We start from the raw sequence: 20,510 nt of genomic DNA on the forward strand, positions 1-20,510 counted from the left end.
CTTTTCCAAGCTAGTAGAGTGTTTTTATGCTAGGTGATTACCCTTTTCCCACGGACTCTTACATTTAGAACTAGGCCAGCGGGTAGGGTGGTCGGATTGATGACAGCCTCGAGTAGGCACTTTTGTTGCCCGACAACATGCAATACTTTGCTAAGGGCAGTGGTGAGGCTATTTCCCTTAGGCTAAAATGGCATACTATTGCGGTAAACTTTAATTTCTCCCATTGTGTTTACTTTCGTATTATTTCCATGTCTACTTCTAACTTGGCTTTTCTTTCCCTTTATTTCAACTGTTTTATCAGGCCGCTCAAATGACGCACATGCTGGAGGGACAGCTCAAGGGTGTCATAGAGGAGGCTGAAAAGGAAAAGGCTCTCAAGGAGGTGTTTGAGGCCAATTTGTGAGATCATATCACCGCACTAGCAATTGCAGAAAGAAGAGCAGTGGAAACTGAAAAGGCTCGAGCAGCAGCTGAGAAGAGGGTGGCAGAGTTAGAGGGGAAGCTGGGTGATGTTGAGGTGAAGCTTGACCAGGCTGAAAGCGTCAACTCAGCCAGGGATAAGGAGGTGGCTGACTTAAAGGTTTCCATGGAGAAAAGTGAGACTAAATTCTACAACATGAGGTTTACTGGCATCGTGAACTCCAATGAGCGCATCATGCTTTAGTCTCAGTGCTATGAATCTGGGGAGGGGTGGATTCATTTATTTTTAATTAATCTGAATTACTTTGCCTTTCCTTTCTTCTTCTTTTTTATTATAATTATTCCTTTATTAATCCTAACCCTCATCAGATGAACCATGCAAACATTTCTCTTCCTTTAAAGCAATTCTAGTCTTATGTACTTACCATGTATGCCTTCCTTCGAGATCCATTTGGATTTGGAATAAGGTAGACCGAGAACTATACTTCGATTTTTGTCCTTAGGAATTTTTTTTAATAAGGTTTCCACCTAGTCGGTGACTAGGGTCAGGCCAAGGCTAGGTTTTCATCCTTAAAATTTTTTTAACAAAGTTTCCACCTAGTTAATAACCGAGGTCAGGCCGAGGCTATGTTTCTGTCCTTAGAAATTTTTAGTAAAACCATTGAATAAAAAGGGTCTATCATACTTTGAAAATATACAATACCATTGATGTGGAGACAGTTGGGTACAACACTCTTCAAAATTTTACATATTCAATGGTAATATCTTTTCAAGTTTTGCACATTCCATGGTCGGAGAAGTGGTCTCTCTTCTAGATCTTCCAAGTAGTATGCCCCTACTCCAGCAATTGCAGTAACTTTGTACAGCCCCTCCCAGTTCGAAGCCAACTTCTCGGTGCTTTGATACCGAGCACTTCCTAACGCCCTACGTAGCACCAAGTCCCCAGCACTGAATTCCCTCAATTTTACCCCTTATCATACCTTTGAGCCACCTTTTGTTGATAGTTTGCTAACCGAATAGTTTCCATCTCTTGGCGTTCTTCTAGCAGATCCAGCTGCTTCGTCATTAACTCATCATTGGCAGTCGGAGAAAAGTCTAAGACTCTCATATTGGACAGGCTTATCTCCATATGTATGATTGCCTCGACTCATAGGTTAGGGAATAAAGGGCTTCACCAATTGATCTTCGCGGTGTTGCTCAGTAAGCCCATAGCACATTTGCCAATTCCTCGATCCATCTGCCCTTTACTTCTTCCAACCTTTTCTTCAATCCGCTCACAATTTCTTTGTTTGTTGCCTCAGCCTGGCCATCACTTTGCGGATACACTGGGGTCGAATACTTGTTCTTAATCCCAAGATCACCATAATACTTACGGAAAGCCTTACTATCAAATTGCAATCTGTTATTCGACACCAAAGATTTCAATACCCCAAACATTGTCACTATGTTCTTCCAGACAAACTTCTTGACATCTACATCCCAAATATTGGCCAACGCTTCAGCCTCAACCCACTTGGTAAAGCAATCAACGACTACTAGAACAAACCTTCTGTTTCTGGTTGCTCGAGGAAATGGCCTAATGATGCTAGCCCCCATTGCACAAAGGGCCATGAACTGCTTATTAGATTTGAACTCCCTGTTGGTTAATGTATAACTAAGGCATGCTTCTGGCATTGCTCACATCTTTTTACATATTCAATAGCATCCTTCTGCATCTTAGGTCATTACTTAGGTCATTACTTAGTGAGTCAGCGAATGACCCCCAACATGGCTGCCGCATACTCCCTTGTGTAGTTCAGTCAAAAGGTCATTAACTTTGGAAGGGTGAAGGCACAGCAAATAGGGACCTCCAAATAACCTCATGTACAACCTTCGGGTCGAGACAACCAGAACCGTGCAGCAACTCTACGTACCCTCTTAGCATCTTTACTTTCACTCGGCAGCCGATCCTAAGTCGGAAATTCTATGATCGGGTCCATCCAATTGAATCCAAACACCGAAACAACCGATACGCCCACTTGCCGAGTCAATGCTAGGCTTACATAATACCTCTATCATGATCAACTAAGGAATTTCGTTATCCAAGGATGAGGCGAGTGTTGCTAATGAGTTGGCATGCCTATTCTGGTCTCGAGAGATTTGGACTACCTTTGCCTTTTGAAACTTACTCATCATCTGACCAACCAACCTTAAATATTCGACCATTTGAGAATGCTTGGCCTTAAAACTCCCAACAACCTAACTCACCACCAGCCGAGAATCCGAATATATCTCCAAATCGGCCGCCTCTAACTTCTGTGGAGCTCTACGCCCCACGATAAGTGCCTCATACTCGACTTCATTATTCGATGCTCGGAAACCTAATCTTAGAGAATGTTCTAGCTTTATTCCTTCTTGTGACACGATTACGATACCAATTCCCACCCCCCAAGCATTGGATGTGCCATCAACAAACACCTTCCACGACTGGGCAACAACATTATAGACCCCATCAGGGTAAGAAATTATAAGGTCCTCATGGTAGATAAGTGACGTGGTCCACCATTCCACTAAAAGATTCCCACATGTTTAAAATTATTGAGATAGAAATTTTTTTAAAACAAAAACTGATTACTAACTCAGCAATTTTAAACAAATGAGAGTTTTTTAGTGGAATGGTGGACAAGTGACGTGGTCCACCAGAGGATTGTATAATTTCTCCACTAGGGCCCCCTTCAATGGGAGTGAATTCTGCGATGAAATTGATGAGCACTTGTCCCTTGACTAAGCTTCTGGGCTTGTACCGAATATCAAATGACCCGAGTCTAGTTTCGCACTTCGCTATCATTCCTGCAAAGTCAGAACTCTTAAGCAAAGTCTTCAGGGGGTATTCAGTTAATACATACATAGTATGTGCTTGAAAATAGTGAGGCAACTTCCTGGTGGCGTGGACCAACGCCAATGCGAGTTTTTCCAAAGGAAAATACCTGATTTCTGCAACAACCAATGCTTTACTGGTATAATAGATCGGCCTCTACATTCCCTCTTGATACTTTAACAATACGGCACTCACGGCATGCTCGAACACTACGAGATACATATATATATCCTCCCTTGGATCTGAGCAAGATAATATCAGTAAGCTGACCAAATACTTTTTTAGATCCCGGAAGTCCTCCTCACATTCCTCCATCCATTGGAACCCATCCCATTTCTTCAGCAACTAGTAAAAGGGGCGGCATCTGTCCGTCAATTTTGACACAAAACGATTTAACACAGCTATCATCCCTGTCAACTTTTGTACGTCCTTTGGGTTGCACGGTGGCTTGAGTCACTAAATAGCACTTATCTAATCAGGGTTTACTTCTATTCCTCGGTAGGTAATCATATAACCTAGAAACTTTCCAGCCCCAAACTGAAGGCACATTTGTCAACATTGAGATGAAGCTTGTGTCATCTACGTATTTCAAATACCTCTGTCAAGTCTTCTACATGTCTTCAGTCTTCCCAACTTTTCACAATCATGCCATCTATGTACACTTCCACTATACTCCCAATCTTATCTCTGAACATCCTAGTCATCATCCTTTGGTAAGTAGCCACCGCAATCTTAAGACCAAAAGGCATCACCATTTAGTAGTAATTGGCCTCAGGGGTTATAAAGGACGTCTTCTTCTAATCCTCGGCTACTAGTACAATCTGATGATAGCCTTGGAAAGCATCCAAAAAGCTCATCCTCGGGTGTTTACACCTTGTATCTACTAACTGATCAATCTTATGGACATGAAAATGATCCTTAGGGCATGCTTGATTGAGATCAATGAAGTCCACACAAACCCGCCACTTTCCATTCTTCTTCTTGACCACCACAGTGTTAGACAACCATTCTAGGAAAAAGACCTACTGAATTGCCCCAACTTGCTTTAGTCTTTCTACCTCTTGTTTCACAGCTTCAACATGTTACTTAGCCAACCTCCTTGACTTCTGTTTCTTAGGGGGAAATGATGGGTCCACATTTAGCTTATAGGAATTGAATTCTAGATCCACCCCGAGGACATCATATAGGCCCCAAGCAAAAATATCCAAAAGTGAACCAAGGTTAGCAACAGAGCCACCCGATCTTCTTGCATCATGCTTACACCTAGTGGGAAACTTCTATTCTCAAACGGAAGTATCTTACCTTTTAACTAGATCATCAAGCACTGTCAGCCCTTTTGCCTTCTGCGAGCTCCAATAATTGCTATGATAGGTCCTACTCGACCGACTCTTTCTGTTTAATCTCTCGATTGACAGCTGCTACCAAACATTGTCTTGCCACCTACTAATCTCCTCTTACCATAGCAATCCCCTATTTAGTATGGAACTTCACCTTCACATGCAAGGTAAACAGTATAGCTCCCATGGTGTGGATCTAGGGCCGACCAAGGATCGTAGTGTATAGGGAGAAGGAATTCACCACAATGAAGTTTACCATTACCTATTTTCCTTCATTATTAACGGGAAAGGAGATCAGTCCCACAGAGATCACCACTCTACCATCAAATCCTATTAAGGAGGTGGCATATTTAGGCATGTTCTCCGTTTTTAACCCTAACCCCTTGAACAAGTCAGGATACATCACTTCGGCCCCACTTCCCTGATCTACTAACACTATCTTCTCTACAAATCCACCAATTCTTGCAATGACTACGAGAATGTCGTCATGACGCTAGGTCGTCCCTTCCAAGTCCTCATCTCCGAACTCAATCGACCCCCAACTCAATCTTGGTTTCTTCCCTAGCCGGGTGTCACCTTGGGATTCTCCACCGAAACCACACTCAAAACTCCCTTGCATCGACTTAAATTTATGCCAATTGAAGCTGTATGTATAACTTTGATAACCCCCAACGGTGGTGGGGGCGTGTTCCCCTAGGTTCTCGATGTCTGCCCTGTAGCATTGCCCTTGGGCACCACCACAAACTCCTTCAAATGCCCAAATTTTACCAATTTCTCCAAATGATCCTTAAATACCCTGCATTGTTCAGTAGTGTGCCCCTTTTCTCGATGGTATGTGCAATATAAGCTATGATTCCTTCTTACTAAGTCACCTCCCATTTTGCTCGGCCACTAGAAGTATGGTTTGTTCTTGATTTGCTCCAGAATCTTATGAACGAGCTCTTCGAATGCCACGTTAATCTCCCTAATCCAAATGTTAGACTCTTGAATTCTCACTTCTCTCCTCGGCATTGGTTGAAAGCCCCCTGGCCATGAATCCTTTGTATACTGTGAAGTAGCAAGCGCCTTCCCTTTACTTTTCTGGCGATCATCCTCCATCTTTTTATACTCCTCAATTCACCTCATTACCTGATGCATGCTCTTAGGGGGCCTCATGGTCAACAAATCTTTTAGCTCAAAATCCTGCGGAAGTCCTAACCTGAAAGTGTTGGCAACCACCTTCTCATTACCGCCCCTAATTTTATTATACAGTTCCCAAAATCTATTGGCATAACTCTGGAGAGTTTCCCTAGCCCCCATCTTCATGGTTAACAGTGCATCAACAGGTTGGGGCACCCGACTACAAGTCATAAACCGAGCCCAAACTCTGAATTAACTTGCTGAAATTGTGGATTGACCCCTTCCTTAACCCATTGAACCATCTTAAAGCCATAGGTCAAAGACTAGAAGGAAATACTTTGTACATAAGTGTGTCATTCTAAGTATACAACAACATCATCTGAAGGTAAACGACAAGCTATAAACTATGTAGCATAACTTGATCATACAAGAACAGTCATTAAGGAATGACTACAATGATCATTTACCTAGTAAATGATCATCCGGACACGCAATGCAATTAAGTGCAAAGAAAAAATTAATTGCATGTCCAAAACACACAACCAATGCAAAATACCAAAGTATTTGCATTAAGGATACAAGATCCAAGAAGGGCACAAGTGTGTAGTACATAAGATAGACTAAAAGTACCCAAAAAAAATGCTACAAAGCAAAGAGATAAGCACAAAGTACTGAATATTAAATTGAAATTTAACCAAAGTACTTAAAGCTTTAAAAGAAAGCAATGTAAATAAACATGTTCTAGAAACTATGGCAAAAGAAAGTAAACAACTAAACCACCAAAAATTAACCAATATGTCTATGAAGTGCATGTGCTATGCTATGCTCCCCCTCAAAATGTGCAACTCCCCCTCAAAACTTTCTCCCCCTTTTTGACCAGAATGGCCAAAGGAGTTAGAATTGCTCAGATTCCGAATTGGATCCTTGCGCCACAACCATATCCTCAATCTGAGATGATAATGCAATGATTTGGCCTTGAATGTAAGCAAATTGATCCGCGGTGTGCTGGACATAAGACTCGAGCATCCCATACATCTGTTCTACCATTGTAAGAAGGTGATAAAGACAATTAGGTCCCCGTGATTGTGCTTGGGAAGATGGTTGTGCAGAACTCTCCAGGGCTAAGGTAAATCTATCAATTTCATCCTCAATATCTCCACCCTCTTCTTGAACATGAGCCCTTGGTATTTGTGAGACACCGGTCTTGGATTCGGTGATGTGAGCTTTACTTCTAGTCACCGTGTTAACACTAATGGGATAGTCTCTTTATATTATGGTGAGACCGCTCGGAAGTTTAAGCCTTGTCTTTGCAATGAGGCCCATGATGAGAGTAGGGAATGGCAGTATTGTCCTTGAGTTCCTTTTGGTGATGCTCTTGGTTAGAAGATGATAAATGTGTCCACATATGTCGATCTCTTTATGTGTGAAGAGATCATATAGAAAAATGGTCCTTAGCTTGGACAATGTTGTCAAGTTAGTGATCGGGTACAAGTTGTGGATCATGACATATGCTAATGTCCTCATCTCTGCGTCGAATGGAATGGTGTTCATTGAATTCTTGTTTAGTGATCCCCCAAGAAGCGCCACCATTTGCTCAATTGATTCCAATCGGTCATCATATTGCATGGTAATTGGCCAAGAAGGAGGATGAACTTCGAGGAATTCTTGGATTGAGTCTCTTGTAATCACAAATTCCTTGTGATGCACCCAGCAGTTAATGTGGTCTCCGTCCACACTAGCATTCGAAAAGAACTCTCCGATGATTTCGGCGTACACATTGCCACTTGGATTCAGCAGCTTCGTCCATGTTCTCTCCTTAAACACATTAGGAATGCAAGTGTCCTCAAGAGTCTTCCATTCTAATAACTCTTTCCATAATGATTGTGGCTCGTTTGTAGCAGTTGTTATAAGCCATGTTTGCCTCAATGGTCTTGAAGTTGTCAGAGTCTATGCGAGGATGTTTGGAAGATTTCTTAGAAGCAGCATGCTTGGTGGGAGACATCGGCACAAGGAAACACAAAACAGAAAGAGAACAGGTGCAAAAACACAAAAATAGAACACAAACTTGATTAATGTCAAATTAGTCCAAAACACAAGTATAATGACTTAAAACAGAGCACAACAGTGTCAAATGAACATGCCTTAAGTGCTAAAACATGAGAATATCACTAAAATGCAACAACAAAAAAAGTCCACTGTGCATGTGTGTGTATCAAGTGTGCAAGAAGTGTGCATGGTGTGTGCCTAGGTGATGCATGGCAAGGTAAGGTGAGGCACACGTGGGTCAAAATGTGTAAAACACACACCCAAAGATCAAAACATGTTAAACAAGTTCAATCAAGGGTAAACCCAAAAATTGGAACTCATTGGAGTCCAAAACAACTCAGAAATGCCACTTAAGCATTTTATCAAACACATGGAATGCACCACTACGCTACACAAATGAGCAATGCATGAACAGATGAAAATATGCCAAAATACAAGATCAAAATGCCATGAAGGGCCAACACATATACAAACAAAACAATTGGGACAAAGCCCAATCAAAATTTTGAAAATTTTTTCCTAAAATCATAGTTTCCAATAGGGGTGTGCAGAAAACCCACCGACCCGCCAAACCCGACCCAACCCGGCCCAACCCACCGGGTTGGGTCGTTTTTAGGGCTTGGTGGGTTGGGTTGGGTTATAAATTTTTTTTTTTTTTTGTAGTGGATCAGGTTGGGTTTGGGTCATAAAATTACAAATCCACCAAACCCGACCCGACCCACCCATATTTTAATATATATTTAATAAATATTTTTTTAAGTTAAAACCCAGCTGTAGAGCACTTCATCAATTCCTACAAACATATATAATATAAAATCCTATTACTTTCTTTAATATATATTTAAATATATTATATAATTAATAATAAAAAAATATGTGTTCAATTTAATAATAATAATAATAATAAAAATTATCCAACCCATGGGTTCAATCCGACCCAACCCGACCCATGTGGGTTGGGTTGGGTTGGGTTAGACATATGTGATGGGTCGGGTTGGATTGAATTTTTTTTGACCCACCATGGTGGGTTAGGTCAAAAAATTCCCTCAACCTGACCCAACCCGACCCATGCACACCCCTAGTTCCCGACCCCTTTTAAAAAAATAAATAAATATATTCAAGAACCCTAAACAAAATCTGCATAATCTACAATGAAAAGCTAAAAAAAATGTTAAGAAACATACCTTTGAAGAGATTTTGCAAAGTTTTGCACTTGAAATTGGAGGGTTTTGAGTGAAACACAAGTATGGCTTGAGAGAGGTTCGAGTGAGGTGAAGGAGAGAACTCAAGAGTGTTTTAAAACAATAGTCTCAGTAGCCCTATAAAACTGAAAACATGCGTTTTTCGCAGGTTAGATAGTTGCAAAATTACTCGCAAAAAACACCACTGAAGTACAAAAACTTTCGCAAGAAGCTTTTAGTCGCGAGACAGTCGCGAAAGTCTTTGTCAGAAATTTGTGTTTTCTAGTTTTTGCCTTTACCTCTTTTCACTGGAAGTGCTTAGTCGCGAGCTTCTCACAAAAAGGCCTCTGAACAAGTTTTTTAAGAACAACACAAAAATGCATTTTGAACAAAAGCTTAAAGCACAAAAGTATAAAAACACTTTCAAAAACATATAAAATACTCAAAAATCTTTTTGGGTTTGATCGACAAGCAATTAAGTATACACATCACATTTGATCATGTACAATCACACAAATGAAATAAGCATTCATTGAACAAAGTCTTGTGTGTTGTGTGTGAGTATCAAAAACGGAATAGTCCTTAGTCTAAAGTGAAACTTCAATGATCAATTCAATCAAGTCATACACAACTAGTACTAAGTCAAGTGGCCTATCTCAATTATAGAAATGAACATATATGATCTCCCACAAAAAAAAAATGATTACATAACTTTAAAGCTTTTCATTTAGCTTCTTTACAAATCATGACGCTGATCAATTTTGAACAAAACATCTCATTTTGAGATCGATGCCTGAAATTTTTGATATTTCAACTTTATGAGTGAGCCTTTGGCTTTTTAAGGCACCATACATTTCAATACAAGTCGTTTTCCCTTTTTCCTAGTTAAATACTAGTATGTGCGACGGCTTTTGCAGCTCAATATCTCTTTTCAAGATTTGACATTTGATGAGCTATATAGCAAAAACATAAAAGCGTGGAAAAAGATACAAGCACGAGTCTATGCATGTATCAAGACCAACAAGACAATTGACTAATAATTCATGACAAGCTTGAAGATCGATTTATAACAATCACACATAGATTTCAAGATTTTTCCCACAAAGATAGATGTGCATACAAAACAAGCTAAGCTCATAAATGCACTACGCCATTAGTACGAAGATACTAGGCCAAACTCACATGTGATATACACAAAACAAGCGATCAAACTTTTTGGAGATTTTTCATTTCTTTTTATAGGTTTTTGAATTTTTTTTTTTTAATAACACTCTCAAAAACATAATAAGAAAAGTAAGATCAACAAAAACAAGAACAAAACGCAACTTGCAAAAGAAACATGCTATGAACCCGAAGCAATGACACAAGAAGATTTTGCATGACATGATGCATGAACCTATGACCCTAACTAGTGAAAGAATTAATGCAAGGGTATAGGAATTAATCATGCACGAGTACCCTTCTTCGCCCAAAATTTTCGAGTCTTTTGGGTGAGAACCTTGGATGGAGGGATACGACCAACATAGCTTTTCAACCTCGGAATGAAGCTAGCAAGGCATAAAGAGATGTTATTCAGCATTTTCCTAACGTCTCCAATGAGATGTCCTTCATTTTCTCCCTTAGGTTGTGTTCCCTTTGGCCTTTTCTTTGAACTTTCTTGGCCACGTATGGAGTCAGCCTTCTTGAGTGCATGAAGCTCGAAACAATTAGGTCTTGTGTGCCCTTGAACACCACAATGATGACACAAATGCTTCACATAAGGCCCCCTATGATTTTTAGGTAATGACTTCCCTTTATCTTTTGGTTTTGCACCAGTGGTTCTCTTCTCAACAACAACAGTCTTAGCCTCAGGCTTCACTTCTTTAAGTTTCTCAATACTCTTGGCTAATACAAACCTCACTTCCTTCTTAGGTTCACTGCTGAAGCTTCCTTCTCCAGTATAACCCAAACCGATCTTATCATGTGAGGATTTTTGTGAGGACAACACGCTGTCAAGTTTCTTGGTAGAGATACACTCAACCTTGACATTAGCTTGGATTATTTCAAGTCAAGAAACTTGATCTTAGAGTAAGCTTCAACCAGCTCTCCCTTGAGTTCTTCTACTTCACATTTTGACTCTTTAAGTTGCACATGAGTACACCTATGCTCTTCTTCAATCTTCTTCATCTTTCTCACAGCATGGTTCGCAACCTTGGCATATTTTCCACAATCTTCTAGCAAAGAATCATACGCTTCTTAAAGGTTGCTCTCACCTTCATTTTGGCATACATCTTCATCTTCCGATTCTTCAACTTCCTCACCCTCAGAATGCTCACCAAGTTCATTTACCAAATTACTCAAATCATCATTAGATTCAACGGAGGTAATTGCCATGAAAGTCCTATAATTCCCGTCACTGTCACACTCTTCTTCCGTGTCTAAATTTAAGCTCTCAAAGTCACTAAGAGTAGTGGCAAACACCTTACCTTTCCCTCTCAAGTAGTTTAGACATTCTTTCTTGATGTGTCCATAGTCGTTGCATTCATAGCACACAACTCCTTGGAGGGGTTAGGAGTCCTTCCCATCTTTCTTCTTGAACTCCTTCCTACCACCTTTGGATGATGAAAACTTTCCTTTGTTGAAAGACTTCCCACTGTTCTTCATCTTCAGAAATTTTCGGAAGTTCTTTGCAAGGAATGCTACTTCTTTCTCCACATCATCTTCTTCAGAATAGTCATCAATTCTCTCATCATCACTCATCTTGAGTTCTTCAAAACGGGTGGTAAGCATTTGGAGTTTTGTGTCCTTAACTTTCTTGATACCTTTGTAGGTAGTCTCAAGAATCGTCCAAGCTTCTTTGGCAGTCTTCACATGCGATATCATGTGAAATTCATCAGTAGACACACCACAAAAGATAGCATTAATTGCTTTGTTATTGGCATTTGCTAAAGCAAGAGCTGCCTTGTCCCATTCAACCTTGGCTATCGTGGGTCTAACATACCCATTCTCAACGGAATCCCATACGGACTCATCTATAGCACAAAGGAATGCTCTCGTACGAACCTTCCAAAAAGCATAGTTGCTTCCATCAAAGTATGGTGGAGCATTGAGAGATTGTGACCGATCCATCACAAAAGGGGTCTTGGATCACACTTAGGTAATGAAACCACAGCAAGTGCACCCGCTCTAATACCAATTGAAAGTTTAGATTTGTGTTAAAAACACAAGAGTTGTTTAGACCCCAAATTAATAACTTACGACTTAGTTGATTTTACTTTAACTTAAACTAAGCGCAGAATAGAGTAAATGCAAGCGAACAAACAAAACAACTACGCTTTTAGCTTTCATTTTACTGCTGTGTTTTAATGAATATGGCTTAGAGTAGTTGTTTTGTTTGTTCGGTCGCATTTACTCTATTCTGCACTTAATTTAAGTTAGAGTAAAATCAACCGAGCCATAATTTATTAATTTGGAGTCTAAACAGCTCTTGTGTTTTTAACTCAAATCCGAGTTTTCATTGGGTATGTTATAAAAAAGTATGGTATAAATGATAAAGTAGCTTTTAAGATAATAAAATAGAATTTTTTATAGAAACTGGATGTGAATGCTCTTATGTTATATTAATTTGAAATGTTATTTTAACTCTTTTGATTGATTTGTTACTTCAGCAAGTTTAATGACGTAGGGGGCTCAAATAGTACATAAACGGTTTTGTAGGCAACCCCAAATTATGAGTCAAGTTCAATCATAGGAAATGAGGTAAAAGGAATTTGAGTGGGTATATATTAAACTCTTTTTGTGCAGCAAAATATCGATGCATTAAAAAACAAAAACAAAAAACAAAAAAAGAAGATGCTCTCAACAAAAAAGTGTGAAGAGAATTTTATGTGACTTTGAAAAGATAGAATTTCTTTCAAATTGGTTTGGATTAAAAATTGTTGAGAAAATTATACTTTATTTCTTTAAACTAATACTCTCGTAATAGTTGTCCATCTAAATTATAAGAGTGCACACTTATCCTCCCTAAACTATTACACTTTGCACCTTATTCTATGTGTAATAGTTAAGAAAAGTAAGTGTGTATTCTTATAACTTAAGGGGTAAGTGCAAAAAGAATGTATAATTTAGGGAATAAAAGTAAAAATAATATAATTTATGAGGATAAAGTATAAGTTCTCCAAAACTGTTTCAACATAATAGTTTTAAAAATGTGTATTCTTTACTTTTAGTTATATAATCTAATAGTCAATTGGACAGTTTGTAAAATAATTTGCTACTTTATTATTTTCATAACTTTAGTACTTTCTATAATTTAATAATTTTGTGATAATCATATGAATTGTCACATAAATAATTTTAATGAAATTACTACAAATCATTGAGAGAAACTTCTAATTCAAAAAAAAAAAATCATCATTCAAAAAGGAAAATATTATTGGTATACCAACTTGCCGTACAAAAAAAAATGATGACTATGACATTAGCATGTGGTATGCCTTTTGTACGTACTTTGACAAAAAAGCACATCATAATAGAGCCGCAAATCGACGGCTGATCAGGTAAACACAAGACTAGAACGCTACACGTTAAAAAGACCAACAAGATTTGAGATTAGTCTATTGTAGTGAATAGTGTTAGCGAATATATAGTATTCAGGTTGAACAAATCCATGTCTTTTGCTTTATCAACCAACTTCTTCACGGCTTAATGTGCTTGTTCTAATTTGTCCCCATTCAATAAAAAAATTAATCGAAACCAGAGATTATTATTTTCCATGTTTGAATTTTATGACCCTATTTCCCATCAACTGTCAAGGAGAATTGCTACAGTACATTCAAAATTGAAATGTTTAGGCATTTGTTTGTCATGCATAAAATTCCAAGGTTTACCTTTTGGACATGTTTCAATTAAACCTTAAACTTTTAAAATATTTCATTTAACCTTCAAAGTTTTTAAAAACTATTCATTTACACCTTATAGTTCCATTTAATTTTATTTAAACATTAGAGTTTTGCATAAATTTCATCTAAACCTAGTTTGAAATAAATTTCATTTAAACCAGTTGACCACATGATATTTAAATCGGTTAACAGAAAATATGATAAAAGGTTTAAGTAAAAGTTATTAAAAACCTTAAGATTTAAATGAAACATACCAAAAACTCTAATATTTAAGAGATAATTTACTAACTTGAAGAGAATTTTATGTGACTTTGAAAAGATAGAATTTCTTTCAAATTGGTTTGGATTAAAAATTGTTGAGAAAATTATACTTTATTTCTTTAAACTAATACTCTCGTAATAGTTGTCTATCTAAATTATGAGAGTGCACACTTACCCTCCCTAAACTATTACACTTTGCATCTCATTCTATGGGTAATAGTTAAGAAAAATTTGTATTCTTATAGTTTAAAGGGTAAGTGCAAAAAGAATGTATAATTTAGGGGATAAAAATAAAAATAATATAATTTATGAAGATAAAGTAAATATCTCCAAAACTGTTTCAACATAATAGGTTTTAGTATACTTTACTTTTTGTTACATGATCTAATAGTCAATTGGACAGTTTGTAAAATATATTGTAAAATAATTTTTAACTTTATTATTTTCATAACTTTAGTACTTTCTGTAATTTAATAATTCTGTGATAATCATATGCATTGTCACATAAATAATTGTAATGAAATTACTACAAATCATTGAGAGAAACTTCTAATTCAAAAAAAAAAAATTCATCATTCAAAAAGGAAAATATTATTGGTATACCAACTTGCCGTACAAAAAAAAATGATGACTATGACATTAGCATGTGGTATGGCTTTTGTATGTACTTTGACTAAAAAAGCACATCATAATAGAGCCGCAAATCGACGGCTGATCAGGTAAACACAAAACTAGAACGCTACACGTTAAAAGACCAACAAGATTTGAGATTAGTCTATTGTAGTGAATAGTGTTAGCGAATATAGTATTCAGGTTGAACAAATCCATGTCTTTTGCTTTATCAACCAACTTCTTCACGGCTTAATGTGCCTGTTCTAATAAGTCCCCATTCAATAAAAAAATTAATCGAAATTAGAGATTATTATTTTCTATGTTTGAATTTTATTACCCTATTTCCCATCAACTGTCAAGGAGAATTGCTACAGTACATTCAAAATTGAAATGTTTAGGCATTTTTTTGTCATGCATAAAATTCCAAGGTTTACCTTTTGGACATGTTGCAATTAAACCTTAAACTTTTAAAATATTTCATTTAACCTTCAAAGTTTTTAAAAACTATTCATTTACACCTTATAGTTCCATTTAATTTTATTTAAACATTAGAGTTTTGCATAAATTTCATCTAAACCTAGTTTGAAATAAATTTCATTTAAACCAGTTGACCACATGATATTTAAATCGGTTAACAGAAAATATGATAAAAGGTTTAAGTAAAAGTTATTAAAAACCTTAAGATTTAAATGAAACATACCAAAAACTCTAATATTTAAGAGATAATATACCATTTTTTGGGTTTTTTTTTTTAAAGAAATTTTTGTTTAAACAAAAGAGCATGAGAATTACGTAAATTTTTCTGAATTCGGGGATTGCAAATAATAATGGCAATAAGAGAATTCAAATATAGGACTATTCATGTCAAATGGTATCCACCGTATCAGCCGGGCTCCATACAATCCAAAAGGTCTTGTAGACTAGTTCCTACTAATTAGATGACCATTCTCTTTCAAGTCCCCTTGATTTTCAACGAAATCTACGAAAGTTGTAGGAAAAGGTGCAGAATCTGCAGATACGACCGAATATTCAAACAAATAGTTCAAGCAAGTATTTTGAGATTCTCAGAATCAAATTTTATTCTCCTTCTATAAATATATCAGTCCAATTAAAACCATTTCATGCCTCATTCCAACCATCCATCATTCTTTGCATGCAGTATAGTCAATTTTAACGTATCATTATGTTCCTCCTTGTCCTCATGCTTGCATTGGTTTCTTCATCCCAGTATGCTTATTCTTCTTCAGTAACTTTGCCTTCTTTTTCTGCCAATGCTGAGAATGAAGTAGCACAAGGGAAGGAAGCAAAGGCTCTTCTAAAATGGAAAGCCAGCCTTGAAATAAAGAACCAGTCTCCCTTCTCTTCTTGGAGTGGAAGCAACCCTTGCAATTGGACCGGAATAAGTTGCGAAAAGTCTGGAAGTGCTGTCACCTTTATAAATCTTTCAAGTTATGGTGTCAAAGGTACGCTTCACAATCTCAGCTTTGTATCCTTCCCCAATTTACTCGGTCTTGACCTTTCTAACAACTCACTCCATGGAACCATTCCCTCAAACATTGTCAGCCTCTCTAAACTCTCCCATCTTGACTTTTCGGCCAATCAATTCACCGGAACAATCCCATTTGAAATAGGCCTGCTAGGTTCTCTGAGTAAGCTTGATTTGTCATCTAACAATCTTAGAGGTTATATCCCTACTTCTCTTGGAAACCTAAGCAATTTAAACATTTTGAAACTTGCTGAGAATAATCTTTCTGGTCCCATACCTCAACAATTAGGAATGTTAAGTTCTCTGAGTGAACTTATTTTATATACAAACAAGCTCACGGGTCCTATCCCTTCTTCTCTTGGAAACTTATCGAGACTCACTATGCTAGTGCTTTGTGAAAATCAATTGTCTGGGTCTATTCCTCCATCATTGGGAAAACTTAAATTCCTCACTGCTTTAGGATTTTTCTCAAATAAACTTGTAGGCACCATTCCCCCTGAAATAAACAATCTTACACATTTGAAATTTCTTCAACTATCTTACAACCAATTCATCGGTCATTTACCAGAAAATATATGCCTCGGTGGATTGCTTGAAAATTTTACCGCTAGTGGCAATCATTTCACTGGTCAAATACCAAAGAGCTTGAGAAATTGCACTAGCTTGAGAAGGTTTAGGCTTGATAACAACCAATTTATAGGAAATATAGAAAATTATTTGGGCATATATCCACGTTTGGACTATATGAATTTGAGCAACAACAGATTTCACGGTGAGCTTCCAAGGGATTGGGGACAGTTTCATAGCCTAACAAGCCTAGATATATCTAACAATGATATTTCGGGTAGGATACCTCCTGAGCTTGGGGATGCAAATCAATTACAGGCAATTGACCTCTCCTCAAATCATTTTAATGGGGAGATTCCAAAGGAGTTTGGAAAGCTGACACCATTGCTAACACTTCATCTAGACAATAACAAACTTTCTGGCAACATTCCTCATAGTATTGGCATGCTATCCAAACTAGTCAATCTTAACCTGGCAGCAAACAATCTAAGTGGCCCAATTCCTGAATTGATTCAATCTCAAAACCTATTGTTCTTAAATTTGAGCAAAAACAAATTCAGTGAACACATCCCATTTCAAATTGGTAATTTGCAATACCTCCAACTTCTTGATCTGAGTCATAATTGTCTAACGGGGGAGATGCCACAACAGCTTGGGAAATTACAAGTCTTAGAAACTCTAAATCTTTCCCACAACAACCTTTCAGGGCTCATTCCACCCACTTTTGATAGAATGTCCGGCTTGATATCTGTTGACTTGTCCTACAATCAATTGGAGGGTCCTCTTCCAAACATTGCAGCATTTGGCAGCAAAGGATCAATGGACGCATTTAGAAATAACAAAGGCTTGTGTGGCAACGTCACTGGCTTGAAGGCTTGCCCCTCTAAAGTTAACCACAATATTGTCCCGGTTAACAAGGGCAAGAAGGTTGTGATAATAATTTCAGTCCTTGCTGCGAGCATTGTCATATTCATTGTTGTTGGAATTTCATTAATTTTCTTTCGAAGACTTCGGAAAGTGCAAAACAAGCCAAGAGAAGCACAAAAGCATAATCCATTTGCAGTGTGGAGCTACGACGGAAAAATGGTGTATGAAAACATCATTGAAGCCACAAATGATTTTGATGATAAACAGTGTATTGGAGTGGGTGGCTATGGAAGCGTATATAGAGCTGAGTTACCAACAGGTCAAGTTGTTGCTGTTAAGAAACTTCATGGACTACGTGATGACAATATTGCCAATATGAAGTCTTTCACAAGTGAGATACATGCTTTAACAGAAATTCGTCATCGTAACATTGTGAAGCTCCATGGTTTTTGTTCACATCAACGACACTCATTTTTGGTTTATGAGTTCATGGAAGGTGGGAGTTTATGGAACATACTAAACATTGAGGAACAAGCTATGAAATTTGATTGGCTAAAGAGGATAAACGTTGTTAAAGGTATAGCAAGTGCTTTGTCTTATATGCACTACGAATGCTCACCTCCTACAATTCATCGTGATATATCCACTAAGAATGTTCTACTAGATTCGGAATATGAGCCTCATATCTCTGACTTTGGCACGGCAAGGATCTTGAGACCTGACACATCCAATTGGACTTCATTTGCTGGCACCTTTGGATATGCCGCTCCAGGTATGATATTTTATGTTGGCATGCATGGTTTATCTTTATGTAGCCTCTAATAATAAAAGTTGTGATTTGCCAAATAGGGTGTGAGCCCATCATATGTTGGAGCAAACTAATAATTAGTAGAAAATTATTAGATATCTTAGAGTATAGTTCATATGGTACTTTAAACCAATAAAAGCAAACCATTTAATATAAATTTTTTCATATTAGCCTTTTTAGTTTGTATCATATTATTTTAATAGGCGACTTTTTTTGTGTGCAAATTATCATGTCAGTCAAAACTCCAACACTAGACTACTCCTAGTATTTAGTGAGAACATATGTTCCTTTGAATTGGCATCTTGATTGGTATATATATTTTTTTAAAATAAATTAGAATTATATCTTAGAAACAAAACCAAACAAAGTTTATTTACATCAAAATAGGTGTAGTGCCACCAGGATTATCTACCACAGAAGGAAGACAAATTAAAGTCTATTTACACCCAACCCATCCTCTCAAACATTAGAGCATACTTAACAAAAGATGGGCTTTGAGCATATTTTCTTATTCTTTCTGCTTGATATGTTCCTCTCATCTGCAACACCGTTAGCTTCACGGTAGATGTGTTGCAGCTTAAAGTCCCATTGTCGACCTGGAAGATCCCTACAATCATAAACCACCATAGACCTTCCAACGGAATGATTGGATTGAGAAGTTAGGAGATGAATAACAAATGTAGAATCAGTTTCCTAGTAAATATATTTAAAACCCAACTCTCATGCCAGGAACATTATTGTTTTTGATGATTTAGGATAATAGTTCACACCTCACAAGGTCTTCTATAAAACTCTAGTGTTTGGTTGCAGAAGGGGAGCCACATACATTCATGTTAGAGTTTGCAACCGCTGGAGAAATTGCTTGAAAGATTAAACTCAAAATTGTTGCTCGCTATTTCTAAATAGTATGGAACTTTCCAAAGAACATATATATAAAGACTCATTATTATAGAAGTCTAAATATTTTATTACTAATCAGCAGCTATAAAATTTAAGAATTGTACTCAATTGCAGCCAGAGAATTGAGTTAATTAAGTTCCATCAAGTAGAACATGACTCTTGAGTGTCGATCTTTTTTCTTTGCAGAGCTTGCATACACAATGGAAGTTAATGACAAATGTGATATATATAGCTTTGGAGTAGTAACAGTGGAAGTAATTATGGGAAGGCATCCAAGTGATATCATCTTGATCTCTTTGTTGTCTGCATCTTTGTCATCATTAACATCAACAAACCCCCATCATATGCTACTGAAAGATATGTTGGACCAACGCATAACTCTTCCTACATATTAAGTTGCAGAAGAAGTGGTTTTTATGACAAAGATAGCACTTGCATGCTTGCATGTCAGTCCACACTCTCGTCCAACCATGCAACAAGTTTCACACAAGTTATTGGCTCAAAGATATCCTATTAATCCTTTACCAACCCCTTTACACATGATCACATTAGGAGAGCTAATTAATCCCAACAATTCGTCCACATAACTTGTTGAACATATTTACTGTACCACACTTAATTTCCGTAATTTTTTTTCTTTTGTATTTGATGTTCCCATTTTCTTTTTCTTTTTTTTCTTTTTTTTTTTTTTTTGGGCTGAATGTAATGTTTTATTGCAAGAAGATTTTTTATGGGTCTCTGTATGGAGTTGAGAATGATATCAATGAATCTGTTAGAATATCATGCCCAATCCCATTATTAGGCCCAAGCCCATGTACATGCAGTTGTACTTGTACAACTTCACACACTTTTCATGCTTCTAGTGTGACTTTCCAAACAAAATTAATCTGTGTTGAAGATGTTATTTTGATTTACAATTAAAGAAAAGGGTTTGCGGAAAACGTTGTTTCGTGCATCATACACATTAGTATTGAGTCAGAAGACACTTGAAGACTACAAGTTTAAGATGACTCACTCAATGAATTATCTAAGGCATACAAAAATTTCACGACCCTTGCTTGGGCCAGATTAGGAGATATAGAACACCAACTATTTAACCTAGTTTTTACCCTTGTTGCATGATTTTTGTGAGGGGAGATAGTCATTTCAATACCATTGAGAAAGCCTTA

At 37.3% G+C, this 20,510-nt stretch overlaps 1 pseudogene; it reads left to right on the forward strand.

The window, feature by feature from the left end:
• Nucleotides 1-15,896: 15,896 nt before the first annotated feature.
• On the forward strand, nucleotides 15,897-19,928 carry LOC142618375 (uncharacterized; annotated as a pseudogene).
• The last annotated feature ends 582 nt before the right edge of the window (nucleotides 19,929-20,510 follow it).

This window comes from Castanea sativa, chromosome 12, assembly GCF_040712315.1.
Source record: "Castanea sativa cultivar Marrone di Chiusa Pesio chromosome 12, ASM4071231v1".
Classification (NCBI taxonomy): domain Eukaryota; kingdom Viridiplantae; phylum Streptophyta; class Magnoliopsida; order Fagales; family Fagaceae; genus Castanea; species Castanea sativa.